Consider the following 13,081-nt stretch of genomic DNA (forward strand, 5'->3'; position numbering starts at 1 on the left):
TTAATCTAGAGCTGACATTATTGTTTAGACAAGTTTTCTTGATTAGGAAACTGGAGGGACAGTGTCTTAGAAAGATACATCTTGTTTTACACTGGATTCACAAAGGCTGCAGAGCCTAGATTATTCACTGCAAAATCAATCAATTATCATGAAAATACTTTTATATAGGAAAGATACCTTAAATATTTGGGCTGCACCTAAAAGCATACGTTCAAAGTTCAACAAACAAAACCTCTAGACATTCAAGGGAGCAAACTAGCAAGTTCATTCCTTAAATCACACTCCATAGAAACACACATGTGCTCAACAGGGTTTGTACATGGAGTCTCACCACAGCCCAATATATAACCCTGAACAACTAGAAACATCCCAAATGTCCTCCAATAAAGGAATGGCTAAATTAACTAAAGCATAGTCATCCTACAGAATATTATGCAGCAGTTAAGAAAATGCACTCCAACTTCTGAAATTAAAATGGATAGATATTCAAGATAAGTTATTATGACAGCGAAAATAGCAAGTTGCAATATAACCAAAAATCATACATCTACTTTTTAGAAATACTCAAACAACATAATTAGATTTTCAGTGATTACAGAAATATATATTAAAGCAGAAAATAAAAGATAAGGAAATTCTGGAAAGAGACATACCAAACTCATACAGTGCCTAGACTGTATTCACAGATCTTTGAAGAAAATACACAGGAAGCTGCTTCAGTGGTTGCCTGAGAGGAGAGGAACTAGAGGTCTGGGGGTGGACAGGAAGAGACTTGCTTTACATTCTATACCCTTTGCACAGTGTAAATCTTTACCATTTTATTACCCTAAATGTACATGTACTTAAATTAAAATCTCTTTTTAAATAACTATTTTTATTCCAGTATATGAAACTGGAAAGGATCAGAACTGGGTCCAGCCCTGTTTAAAACCATTAGGTCCAGTGTCCTTAAATCTTCCAATAAGTTCTAACCATTGCTAAAATATCATTTTACAGAATAAAATCAACCAAAGAATCAAATGAAAGCAGAATCTCCTTTTTTCCCCCTCTGCAATTATTTTCTTTCTAATGATAACAATGCTTATTGTATTCCTTTTAGAAAATACAGGAAAGATAAAAAGGAGAATAAAAATTACCTATAATTCTGTCATCCAAAGATTAAATGCCTAATCAAAACATTCTCCGATGTAAATCATACCAATGTTTTCTTAGGTCAGTCTCCCAAGGCAATAGAAATAAAAACAAAAATTAACAAATGGGACCTAATCAAACTTACAAGCTTTTGCACAGCAAAGGAAACCAAAAACAAAATGAAAAGACAACCTACAGAATGGGAGAAAGTATTTGCAAATGATGCAACTGACAAGGGCTTAATTTCCAAAATATATAAACAGCTCATAAAATCAACAACAAAAAACAAACAACCAAATCGAAAAATAGGCAGAAGACCCAAAGAGACATTTCTCCAAAGAAGAAAGACAAATGGCCAATAGTCACATGAAAAGATGCTCAACAGGGCCTCCCTGGTGGCGCAGTGGTTGAGAGTCCGCCTGCCGATGCAGGGGATACGGGTTCGTGCCCCGGTCTGGGAGGATCCCATATGCCGCGGAGCGGCTGGGCCCGTGAGCCATGGCCGCTGGGCCTGCGCGTCCGGAGCCTGTGCTCCGCAACGGGAGAGGCCACAACAGTGAGAGGCCCGCATACCGCAAAAAGAAAAAAAAAAAAAAAAAAAAAAAAAAGATGCTCAACATCGCTAATTATTAGAGAGATGCAAATCAAAAGTACAGTGAGGTATCACCTCACGCTGATCAGAATGGCCATCATTAAAAACTCTATGAATAACAAATGCTGGAAAGAGTGTGAAGAAAAGGGCACCCTCCTACACTGTTGGTGGAAATGTAAGTTGGTAAAGCCACTATGGAAAACAGTATGGAGGTTCCTCAGAAAACTAAAAATAGAATTATCATATGATCCAGCAATCCCACTCCTGGGCATATATCTAGACAAAACTCTAATCCAAAGAGATACATGCACCCCTATGTTCATAGCAGCACTATTCACAATAGCCAAGACATGGAAGCAACCTAAATATCCATTGACAGAGAAATGGATAAAGAAGATGTGGTACATATATACAATGAAATATTACTCAGCTATAAAAAAAGAATGAAATAATGCCATTTGCAACAACATGGATGCAACTAGAGATTATCATACTAAGTGAAGTAAGTCAGAAAGAGAATGACAAATACCATGATATCACTTATATGTGGAATCTAAAATATGACATAAATGAACCTATCTGAAACAGAAACAGACCTGTGGTTGCCAAGGGGGAGGGGGTTGGGGCAGGGATGTAGTCAGAGGTTGGGTTAACAGATGTAAGCGTTTATGTATAGCATGGAGACCTATATTCAGTATCCTATGACAAACCATAATGGAAGAGAATATTAAAAAAAGAATGTATATATATGTATTACTGAATCACTTTGCTGTACAGCAGAAATTAACACAACACTGTAAATCAACTTTTAAAAAATTAAAGTAAAATAAAAAACAAAGATAAATGCCTAATAATCTTACTGTCCTTCCTACCGAATATTTTATGCATATATATTTTCCCTCATATTTAAACACCATATTTCTGAGGTATACGTGGACTTTTCCACTGATAATATTATAAGTACATCTTGATGTCTTTATTTTTTCTTCTACAGCATGGATTTTTAAATCTGTAAGGCATCTAATCATATGAATGGGCAAGAATTTATCTAACCAGTCTCTGATTACATTTAGGATGATCTTAAAATGCAAATCTCCATGTATACCTCTGATTATTTTATTAGAATAATTTCCTAGAAATAGGATTACTGAGACAAAAGGAATAAAGATTTTTAAGGCTTTTGTTACATATTCAATAGCATTTTCTGACAGTATAAAAAAAATTCGAATCCAAGGCAAGGATGACGTGAATTTGGATATAACATGATGGGCTCCTGTCCTCTATGGCCAGTTCACCTCACTCGTTTCATTATCTTTGCAATAGCCTGACAATGCTTTCTAAATTATTTTTGCATCATATTAAAATGGACACTTAGTAGGGAAAGTGCTGGCAAGGCTTCTTTTCTGACCCAGCTTTTTCCAGAACACATTGTGGTATAATATTGTCTTTGTTTGTTTAGGTCACACACCTCTTTGATCGTAGTGCCTGGGAAGCACTGTTACCTGCTCTAGATTTTATACCGTTAACAACGGGCCACCTCTAGGTTCTGGCTCTATAGGAACAGGGACCAAGAGGTACTTCTTTTTTTCTTTTTTTTTTTTGCGGTACGCGGGCCTCTCACTGTTGTGGCCTCTCCCGTTGTGGAGCACAGGCTCCGGACGTGCAGGCTCAGCGGCCATGGCTCACGGGCCCAGCTGCTCCGTGGCATGTGGGATCTTCCCGGACCGGGGCACGAACCCGTGTCCCCTGCAACGGCAGGCGGACTCTCAACCACTGTGCCACCAGGGAAGCCCCGGAACTTCTTTTTTTATGGGCCCTGGGTTTAACTGCATGTGCTCATATGCTAGAAACTTTGTTAGAGTAATATTTTAAGGAGAATATTCATTGTTGTATTTTTCTCATCCTAAAATAGTAAAAGTAACATTTATTCCTTAGAGAACTTTTAAAAGAAAAATAAAAATCGCTTAGAAAAAAATCACTTAGAAAAACTTAGAAGTAATTTTGGGGTCAAATTTGGTGCGTTTTTTTCCCATTTTATTCACACGTTCACATATATATACATATATAATGTGTGTGCATATACATATGCTGAATATATAAATTCGAATATATATTTGAATATATTGGTTTATATTGCATACAAGGTGGAAGAGAGGGGTAGAAATGGAAAGCCCTCCCGAATTTTTCTTTTATTTCCAATTATATAACAATAATAAATCCATATAAATATATTTGTATTATATGGTATATAAGTATATCTAACATTTTTATAATAAATGTGTGCCCCAAAGTATTTTGATATGAATTTTTATATTATGATGTGTGTTTATAACATATAACCATATAAACATAAAAATATTTTTCTTGTCTCACTTACTGCAATCCTCTGAAGAAATTGCTATTATCATCCTCATTTTACTATTGTGAAAAATCAGTTCAGGGGCTTCCCTGGTGGCGCAGTGGTTGAGAGTCCGCCTGCCAATGCAGGGGACACGGGTTCGTGTCCCGGTCCGGGAAGATCTCACATGCCGCAGAGCAGCTGGGCCCGTGAGCCATGGCTGCTGAGCCTGCACGTCGGAGCCTGTGCTCTGCAACGGGAGAGGCCACAACAGTGAGAGGCCCACGTACCACACACACACACACAAAAATCAGTTCAAAAGTAAGCTAGTGAGAGGCATCAGGCCCAGGTTTGAGCATCTCACTCAAGGGTCTCAATGACAGACCCTGCAAAGATTTAGAATTTATTCTTATTCCAGTTGGAAGCCAGTGAAGGAATTTAATGAAGAAAGACACATAATCAAAATATTTTTAAAGATTATGAATTACTTAAAATTTTAAAAGACTAAAGAAACCCCCAAAACACAGAAACAAGAATTCTTAACAAATCTACAAAAGCAAAGAGAGGGTCAGAACCTTACAAACCAAGCCGGTACATGCTGGAGCCTGGATTTAGACCTCAGCACCTCATCCCAGAGTCCCAAATTAGCACTGCCTTTTGTGCCATAATTAAATTGCAAATAAATCTCATCTAATCACAAACAATCCTTCTAGCGACATTCTAGCAACATCTTAGCTCTTTTGGTGATATGGAAAACTACCTCAAAGCTGGAGAAAATAAACCCAAAATTTGCATTACTCTTCTGAGACAAAAATCCGTTACCTCGTTCAAAGCTTGAGAGTACTGGAAAGCCGCTCTCAGGCCCAAACCCCTAAGCAATAGGGTGACTACTACCTCCAGTCCAGGATGGCCACCCCAAATTGGGGTTCCCCCAGAACCTGCCAGATGTCCACCCTGCACACAAACACCCTCCGCTGCAGGGTCCCAGCCAGGGCTATCTCACAGCCCAGGAAAGGTGTTCAAATCACGACAAAACTCAGAGCCAACCAAACTGAAGAAATTTATAACTCCACCTATAAATGCTTAACCCCACAAGTACTGATTATCAGTCTATGCTTGCCATTATGTTATTCCCGGTACTGTCCTGTGCCCTTTGAATGTCTCAAAAATAAATAAATAAATAATTGCGTTCTTAGCACTGTTTCTGTTTACGTGTGTGTCTGTTTATGTGTACATGTGTGTCTATATTGGTGGTCTGAGTGTCGGCAGATTGGTAAGCTATAGCAGCAAAGTCAGTTGAGAGTTGAGTTTTGGTTTCTATTCCTTGACAACTCACCATAAGGATGAGGCCTCTGTACAAATAACTGAACTTGGAGTATTCCCCCCAAAAAATCAGGAATGCATCAACCGAAGCTGGAGATCTGGGACCCGTGGGCCCTCACTACGGCCCTGGGAAGCACTGCTAACTCTCCTGGTTTCCGCATCTACAGTCATATACAAGGACCACCCCATGAGCCCCGAGGCCACCAGATCCCACCCTCAGTAGCCTAGAAAAGTCTAGAATCAAAAACCTTCCTCTCTAAAAGCCCATCCAACCTTACCACAGCCAAGTCCCAGAACCCTCACAGCGGCAGCCGCTTCACAGGCCTCTCTCTCCTGGCACATCTAAGAAAAGAATGAAGTCAAATGAACAACCAACAGCACAGCTCACTTACTTCCTGTTTTCGAAACTCCTGAGTCACTAGTGAGGTAGGCCGGCCTCCAGGCAGCACCCCCGTCTAGATCTCTAAGAGGGAGCCTGTGGAAGAGGAGGCAGGTGCCGGGAGGGGACCCTGGCCACCTGAGCTTTGGCTCTGGCTGTGTGACTTTGGACGGGTCCGTTTCTCTTCGGGGCCTCTCTACCACATTCCAACAGGAGAAAGTTTGAACTGGATGATAGCTAAGAACCCTTTCTTTTCATATTGCTGGAATTTACAGATTTTTAGGGGCTCATTATGAAGACTTTAATGGTTTCCTTCAATAATATTCACTGAGCACTCCTGAGTGGTCTTGAGATATGTCAACTGCAGGGTCCTCACCACAGCTCTCAGAGGGTCTGCTGACCCTCACAGAAACTCTCTTGGTTTCCCCATCTACACTCACATACACGATCACTTCCATGACCCCGAGGCCACAAGACCCCACCCTCAGCAGCCCAGAAAACTCTAGAATCATAGTCCTTCCTCCCAAAAGGCCCAGTGGAGCTCACCAAAAAGACAAATCCTGGGGCCCTCACCGTGGACTGGGCCCTGGAGAACAAAGTACACATTAGCCCTGCCTTTTTGCTTTAAGTCAGTTGAAATGTTTTCTGATAATAAAACTAGAGAGAGAAAAAAGAAAAATCAAACACCTCTCTTCTTTGAAACTGCCTTTTTTCTTTCCGCAAATGGAATATAAGCTTTCAGAGGGCAGAGCTCACGGCTGAGAGGATTAATGAGATGTCTGAAAGTGCCCCTCCACCTGAAGAGGGCTAAGGAAGGGTGCCGTGGCCCCACCCTTTGCTACCGCGCCTCTGCCCTGAGAACTCTGAGTGAGAGCACAGTAACAGAATGAAATCCTGTTAACGGCTAAATCCTAGCCCAGGAGGCGCTCCCTGACTCTTTCTTCCTGAGCATACACTCAGCTTTCATCCCACTGTTTTATGGCTGGTTCCTGTCCGAGGCTGTGAGCTTCACAAAGGCAGAGACGGAATATTTCATGCCCGTTCCCAGGATGTGCCACAGGAGTAGCAGTATCTAGAACATACAAAGGTTTCCTGCAAATCAACGAGGAAAAGAAACCCTGGAGAATGGCAATGGATATGGACACAGGGTTCCTTGACAGGGATACTCAGATGGCCAAAGTGTACGAATGACGCTCAGACTCATGAGTAAGCTGGAAAGTGCCAAAATAAAGCAACGGGCTCCCTACTTTGGACCTATCAGAATGGCAAAGGTTTGCAAGCTGGATCAGGCTAAAGATTGGTGGGCAAGTTCTCCTATAGTCCTTATATAGGATTGGGAGACTGTCCATCATGGAATAATAAGTAGTGGTTACAAAGTGGGACCTGGCAAATTACATCGAACTTAAAGTACAGTGCTTACTTGAAAAACAAAAAAAGTCAGAAACAGAACAAGCAAAATACAATACAAATAATACTAACACGTAATAATAATTGCTAATACTTACTGGGTACTTAGTAGTGCCAGTCACTGTTCTAAGTGGCTCATGCTGTTATTATCAACTTAAATCTTCACAGCCACCTCATGAGGGAGTGTTAATCCCATTTAATGATGAGGAAACAGAGGTACAGAGAAATTACTTTCTTGTTCCTGATCGCACAGTTTAAAAAGTAGCGTACACACACAAAACAAGGACACATTTTGCAAAGATACAGAACAATTCAAGGATATGTATCAAAAGATTTAGAGGGTCGTCTTTGGGAGGATAGGAGATAGGGTGGGAGTGGGGAAATCAAAGAAAGTACCTAGAACAGGGCAGGGTAGAGGGGCCCCGTAAGCCTTAGAGACCAAGGGCTACAGGGAATAGGGATCTGACAGGGTGATTAACTTAACCCTCTGCCCCAGGCCAAACGGAAAATAACTTAAACATAAGTAGGTGAATAAAGTCTTGTAGAATTTCCAAAGTAATCCAGCAGGAGAGAGACAGCGTGTCTATATTTGGGGCAGCAGAGTAACTGGAGATTCCTCAGAGTTAAAAAGTAGCAAAGTCAGTGGTTGTGGTTCAGAGAGAAACCCAGTCCAAGATCTGGGCCCCTAGCAGGACCCAGAGGTGAGTCCACTCCGCAGGTCTGATCTGCCCCTTGAGTGGGCAACGTGGTCTCCAGAAGCCACTTTTGCACCAGCCACTCACCTGGTCCACCCTGGCAACATCACAGTCACCAAGCTCCCGATGCCAAGCCCCCTAGACTGCCTAACTTCACACGTTCCAATTACTGAGGCAGGTTCTTACAACCGGAGAAAAATCCCTGTAAACGAGGCAAGGGGGAGGGGGAGGAGGGAGGTGGGGTTGGAAAGGCCTCCCGGAAGAAGTTTTCTTTTACTTTCGGATCACTCAACCAGGCTTTTCTGCCTGTCCCAGCAGACTCACTTCCTGTTTCTCTCCTCTCCACATTCAGAATTTACTAGCGAATTCAGCAGGGCTTTGAAACATCGCGAGATAAAAGAAAGAGAACCTGTGAAACCATTACCCTCCGGTAGAAGGGCAAAACCTGGTCTTCAGTAAGAGAGAAAGAAAATTCCTGAACAGAGAGAACTAGAGAATAAAACTGACTTTGAAAACTGGAAAACAGAGGTGATTCACTCGAACAGAAAATGTTTCTTATTTAAAGGAACCGTTGCCCAATTTCCAAACATTCAAAAGTGGGAGATGATAGACAATTCATCAATATGCAAACTAAAAACCAGGAAGCTGTATACTCACTACATTTAGTGTATATAAGGCCTATACTTTTTAAAGACAGATTTGAGACTTTCTGTGGCAAGTAAAAATGCCATTCTTCCTTGAAAGGGGTCTGGGGAGAGGAATTATTCCTCTATTCTGCGGCCCAAATCTCAGCACTGAAGCCATGGACCAGCCCCCCATATCATCTGGCAAGAGCTCTTCTTGGGTCGAAGCAGATCTCTTGCTGAGATGTGGGGAGATCCTGCACAAAAAGGGATGTGGGTCTGGCCCAGCCCTAAGCAAGGATAACAGTCCCTGGCCAGTGCTGTGCCTTAGTGACCCATACCTGTCCAGTGCCGGGCCTGGAGTGGTGGTAATGCGGAGATCTGTCCCCCAGGACCTTGAGCCCCCAGACCTCCCCAGCTTTTCTTCATCTTCCATCCCCTTCCCACCCTCTGCCTCCGTTTCCTGTTTGAATTTTTTTAAAGGTTTTCTGCCTTTTTGTTGTTACACCTTGTACATTTTATAACAAAAACACCAAAAATAATACAATACCTATATGTTGTACCTTTACATCAGTTATCTCTAATTCCCCCAGCAAAGTAGAGGATTGTTCTCCCATTTCATGGATGAGGAAACAGAGACTCAAATGAATACCCAAATTTGAACTCAGTCCTGTTGGACCAAAAACAAGGATTTTTCCACCGTAACACACTATTTCCCTTTCCCCAGCATTTAGAATTTGAAATGAACCATGTGGATGGAAGAGCAGTAAATTTAAACTAAGATAATGACCTATGCACAGAGGTCACAAGGTCACCTATGAAAAAGGAGTCCGCCTAATGGCACCAGCTAATATTTAATAAACATTGTGTGTGCAAGGCACAGCCACCCAAACTGGCTCATTTCACCTTCTGAACAATTCTCAGAAGTGGATGCTCCCATTTGAGTGACAAAACTGAGGTTTGGAGAGGCGAAAGACTTGGACAAGTACCTTCAGCTAGTGAGTGGCAGAATGAGTTTTGTGTGCCTCTCTAAGACCCTGGGAGGTTAATCAGTGTCTGAACATTAATACACACCCATGGTTCTCAACTTGAATGATCTGAGGGTTAACTGAGCAGGTTTAAAAAAAATACCAGTCTTCAGGCCCCAGCTCTGGAATTCCTACCTGAGCAGAATTACAGGAAGTAAAACAGACTGACCACTTAAAGGAACGCCTGGACCTTTGACAGTTCTCAGTAAATATTCACTACCACTGTGTTACGTAAGCTCACAATATCTGTAAGATGGCTACGAATTATTAGACACATTGTACAGATGAGGAAACTAAGTTCAGTGTCAATCAGCTGACAAACTGCACGGCCAACACAGGATCCCAAGATTGTCTCACTTGAGAGTTTACTTCCATCCCCCAGCCCCCAGCCTGGCAGAAATGGATGACCCACCGCAGGCATCCAGGGGGCCATACTGAGGAGGAATGGGGGAGTCTCAGGGCTTTGATGTGCCATTTGTAAGGTATTGATCCTAGGCTCCCCCAATCTTAGATCTTTTTAAAAAGGAAGATGAATAATCAGTAAGTGAATTGTGAACCTGAAGTTGGTTAAATTCCTTTTGTGATCTTCTAGGATCAATATTAATTTACTTGCTCTAACCAGTTTCTTGCCTCCATCTTGAGCTATACGCCTGTGTGATTATTTACATCGAAATGAATAATGTACCTGGTCTTTAGTCCTGGGGAAGCTGGAAAACCTGGAGGCGTTGCAGTTCAGCGGGGCATGAGGGAGCTGGTCCCTGCCCAGCGCATGGTGAGGACAGCCTGTTTTTGTTGTTTGTTTTTTGTTTTTTGCGGTACGCGGGCCTCTCACTGCTGTGGCCTCTCCCGTTGCGGAGTATAGGCTCCGGATGTGCAGGTTCAGCGGCCATGGCTCACGGGCCCGGCCGCTCCGCGGCATGTGGGATCTTCCCGGACCGGGGCACGAACCCGTGTGCCCTGCATCGGCAGGCGGACTCTAAACCACTGCGCCACCAGGGAAGCCCCTGCAGGTGGTATTCTTTTCACCTCCTCCTGATGAGCTAGAGATAAATCAGAGAGCCCCAGACACTTTTACCCAGACCTCTCAGCTTTCAAAAGTAAACAAGACTGGGGGTTAGGCTGAGGTCTCTCTGTCCCCAGTGGGGACGAGAGGCCAGATGCTGAGGTTAGATTTCAGTGGAGGGGGAAGTATTGCACGTCTTGGGCCTTTCTAGATATTGATGCACCAGTGACTGTGGTCTTCCAACCCCTGGCACCAAGATGAGCACCGAACAGACAATGTGCTCTGGTTTGGGGGCTGAGGCCACCTCCCTTACCAGGACCTTTGCCCAAACCTGACTATGGATAGATCCCTTCAAGTCCCTGTAAACCTCCCTTATTATGGCCCCCACCACTGAATGTGTTCATGGTATTGATGATTTGTCTTTGTGGACCCCCAATCACCTTCACCCTCTACCTCTGATGGGAACTGCTGCAGTTAGGGTCATCTTACTGGGGCCCGTGGAAGACCTTGAACCTGCCTGACTACAAGTGCTTAGTGCTATTGTACCCCCAAAACAGTATCAGCTGCCTAGCGAAGAAAAGGAAATAACTGCCCTCACTGCTGAGCCCAAGGAAGCCAAAGTGCTGTGTGAGAGTCTATTCAGCAGTCCTGTTGCCTAGTGCACAAAACTTTGGGTGCCTGGAAACCTACCATTGATTACAGGGGGCTCAACGCTGTGCTGCTGCCCTTGTGCTGGTGGTACCTGACACTGTGACTATCACAGACGCTATTGCTCAAGCTGAGGGAACTTGATATGTGACACTTCACATTGCAAATGCCTTTTTCAGCATCTTTCTCACTCGATCATCAGGATCAGTTTTTCTCTATGTGAAATGGGTTACAACATAGCTTTAACATCCTTCCACAAGGCAACCTAAGTTCCTGGGCTATCTGCCATCAGGTGGATCCTTACTGGGGAAAAGCTCTGCTCCTGGAGGCTGTTAATGCCTCCTCCTGGTGGGCTCAGACCAGGGCACAACCCAGCAAGGACTGGACCCTCTGTTGGTCCGCATGCAGCAATGCAACTAGGCTATGAACACAGACACATCACAGAGTCCTAATACCTAACTGAAATCCCTGACCATAATCTGGGAAGGGGCGTGGCTTCTCATTTCAGAGGAGACAATTACCAAGCTTTTGGTCCTCTCTGCACCCAACAAATAGAAAGAAGGCCCAGTGACTTGTGGGACTATTCAGCTACTCACTTGCTCACATTCCCCCTGTGGGATCTTGACAGCACCCACCTATTAGTTTAACAGAAAGGTCACTACGTGTGAGTGAGACTTCCGACAAACAGGATGCCCTGGAAACCCTCCAATGGGCCACCCAGGCCGTCCTTCCCCTGGGCCACACAGAACCACATCTGCCACTTGAGTTACAAGTCTCAGCAATCTCCCTGTTTGCAAATTGGAGCCTACGGTAGAAGGACAGTGCCATAGGTCATAGGTGCCTGTTGGGCTTTTGGACACATAAGCTCCTGGAGTCAGCAGGAATGTACACATCTTTTGAGGGACAACTGTTGGCCTGTTATTGGGCATTGGTGGATACTAAGTGTATGATCCATGGCCGTGAAGTAATCTTGAGACCAGAAATCCCAGTCTTGTTGTGGGGCTGAGCAGAGGCCTCAAATTCCTGGGTGGGAGTGACTCAAGATCATCCATAGTAAAATAGAGATACAGGAGTGGGCAAGCAGGAGACACACTGGAATGGACAAACCTTGCCCAGCTGGGCTCTCACAACTCCTTGAAAAGGTCTCAGGAATGCTCCTCTGCCTACCAGACATCTTGCTGGAGGAGCCATCACCTCCACCAGCCCAATGGGGGCCCGGGTATAAAGACCTCTTGGACCACCCAGGGGCTTGGTTCATGATGGCTCCTCCTGGTTAACTTCTACCTGGCTGGCATGTGGTGCACCTGCCATCCAAATGTTCACCAAACTCGGGAGAATAACGGATGAACACAGTGAGAACTTCAACAAAGAGATAGGATGTGTAAGAAAGTACTAAATGGAAGTTATAACTGAACTGGAAAATACACATCCATTAGGATGACTATAATCAAAAAGACCGTCAATGACAAGTGTTGAGGGGTTCAACAGCAGGCTGGGTGAGGTAGGAGAATGAATCAGTGAGCTGGAAGACAAAGCAATGGAACTCACTCAGACCAGCAAAACAAAAAAGGAATTTTATAAAGTGAGGATACCTTTGGAAATTCCCTGGCGGTCCAGTTGTTAGGACTCTGTGCCTTCAATGCCAAGGGCTCGGGTCCGATCCCTGGTTGGGGAACTGAGATCCCACGAGGCACAGCCAAAAGAAAAAAAAAACCTTTAAGGACTGTTGGGATAACATCAAGCAGAATAACACTCATGTTGTATGGGTCCCAGAAGGAGAAGAGAGAAAGAAAAGACCAGAATCAAACTAAAAATTCTGCACAGCAAAGGAAACCTCATCAAAATGAAAAGGCAACCTACTGAATAGGAGAAGATATCTGTAAATCTTCTGTCTGATAAGGAGGTAATATCAAT

General features: G+C 43.6%; 1 protein-coding gene across 3 annotated transcripts in view; it reads right to left on the reverse strand.

The window, feature by feature from the left end:
• Positions 1-8,163, reverse strand: part of CASP8 (caspase 8) — a 31,978-nt gene extending 23,815 nt beyond the window's left edge. The window contains exons 1-2 of one of the 3 annotated variants that reach the window (XM_082631480.1): positions 7,269-7,285; positions 5,663-5,726 (exon numbers count right to left, since the gene is read on the reverse strand). The gene's annotated coding sequence lies outside the window, so the exon portion shown is untranslated. Of the gene's footprint in view, positions 1-5,662; positions 5,727-7,268; positions 7,923-7,952 lie in introns of those variants that run through there. The other 2 variants (XM_082631481.1, XM_082631483.1) reach the window with 2 other exon arrangements.
• Positions 8,164-13,081: the final 4,918 nt, after the last annotated feature.

The sequence above is a fragment of the Mesoplodon mirus genome, assembly GCF_964341445.2.
Source record: "Mesoplodon mirus genome assembly, chromosome: 8".
Taxonomy (NCBI): Eukaryota; Metazoa; Chordata; class Mammalia; order Artiodactyla; family Ziphiidae; genus Mesoplodon; species Mesoplodon mirus.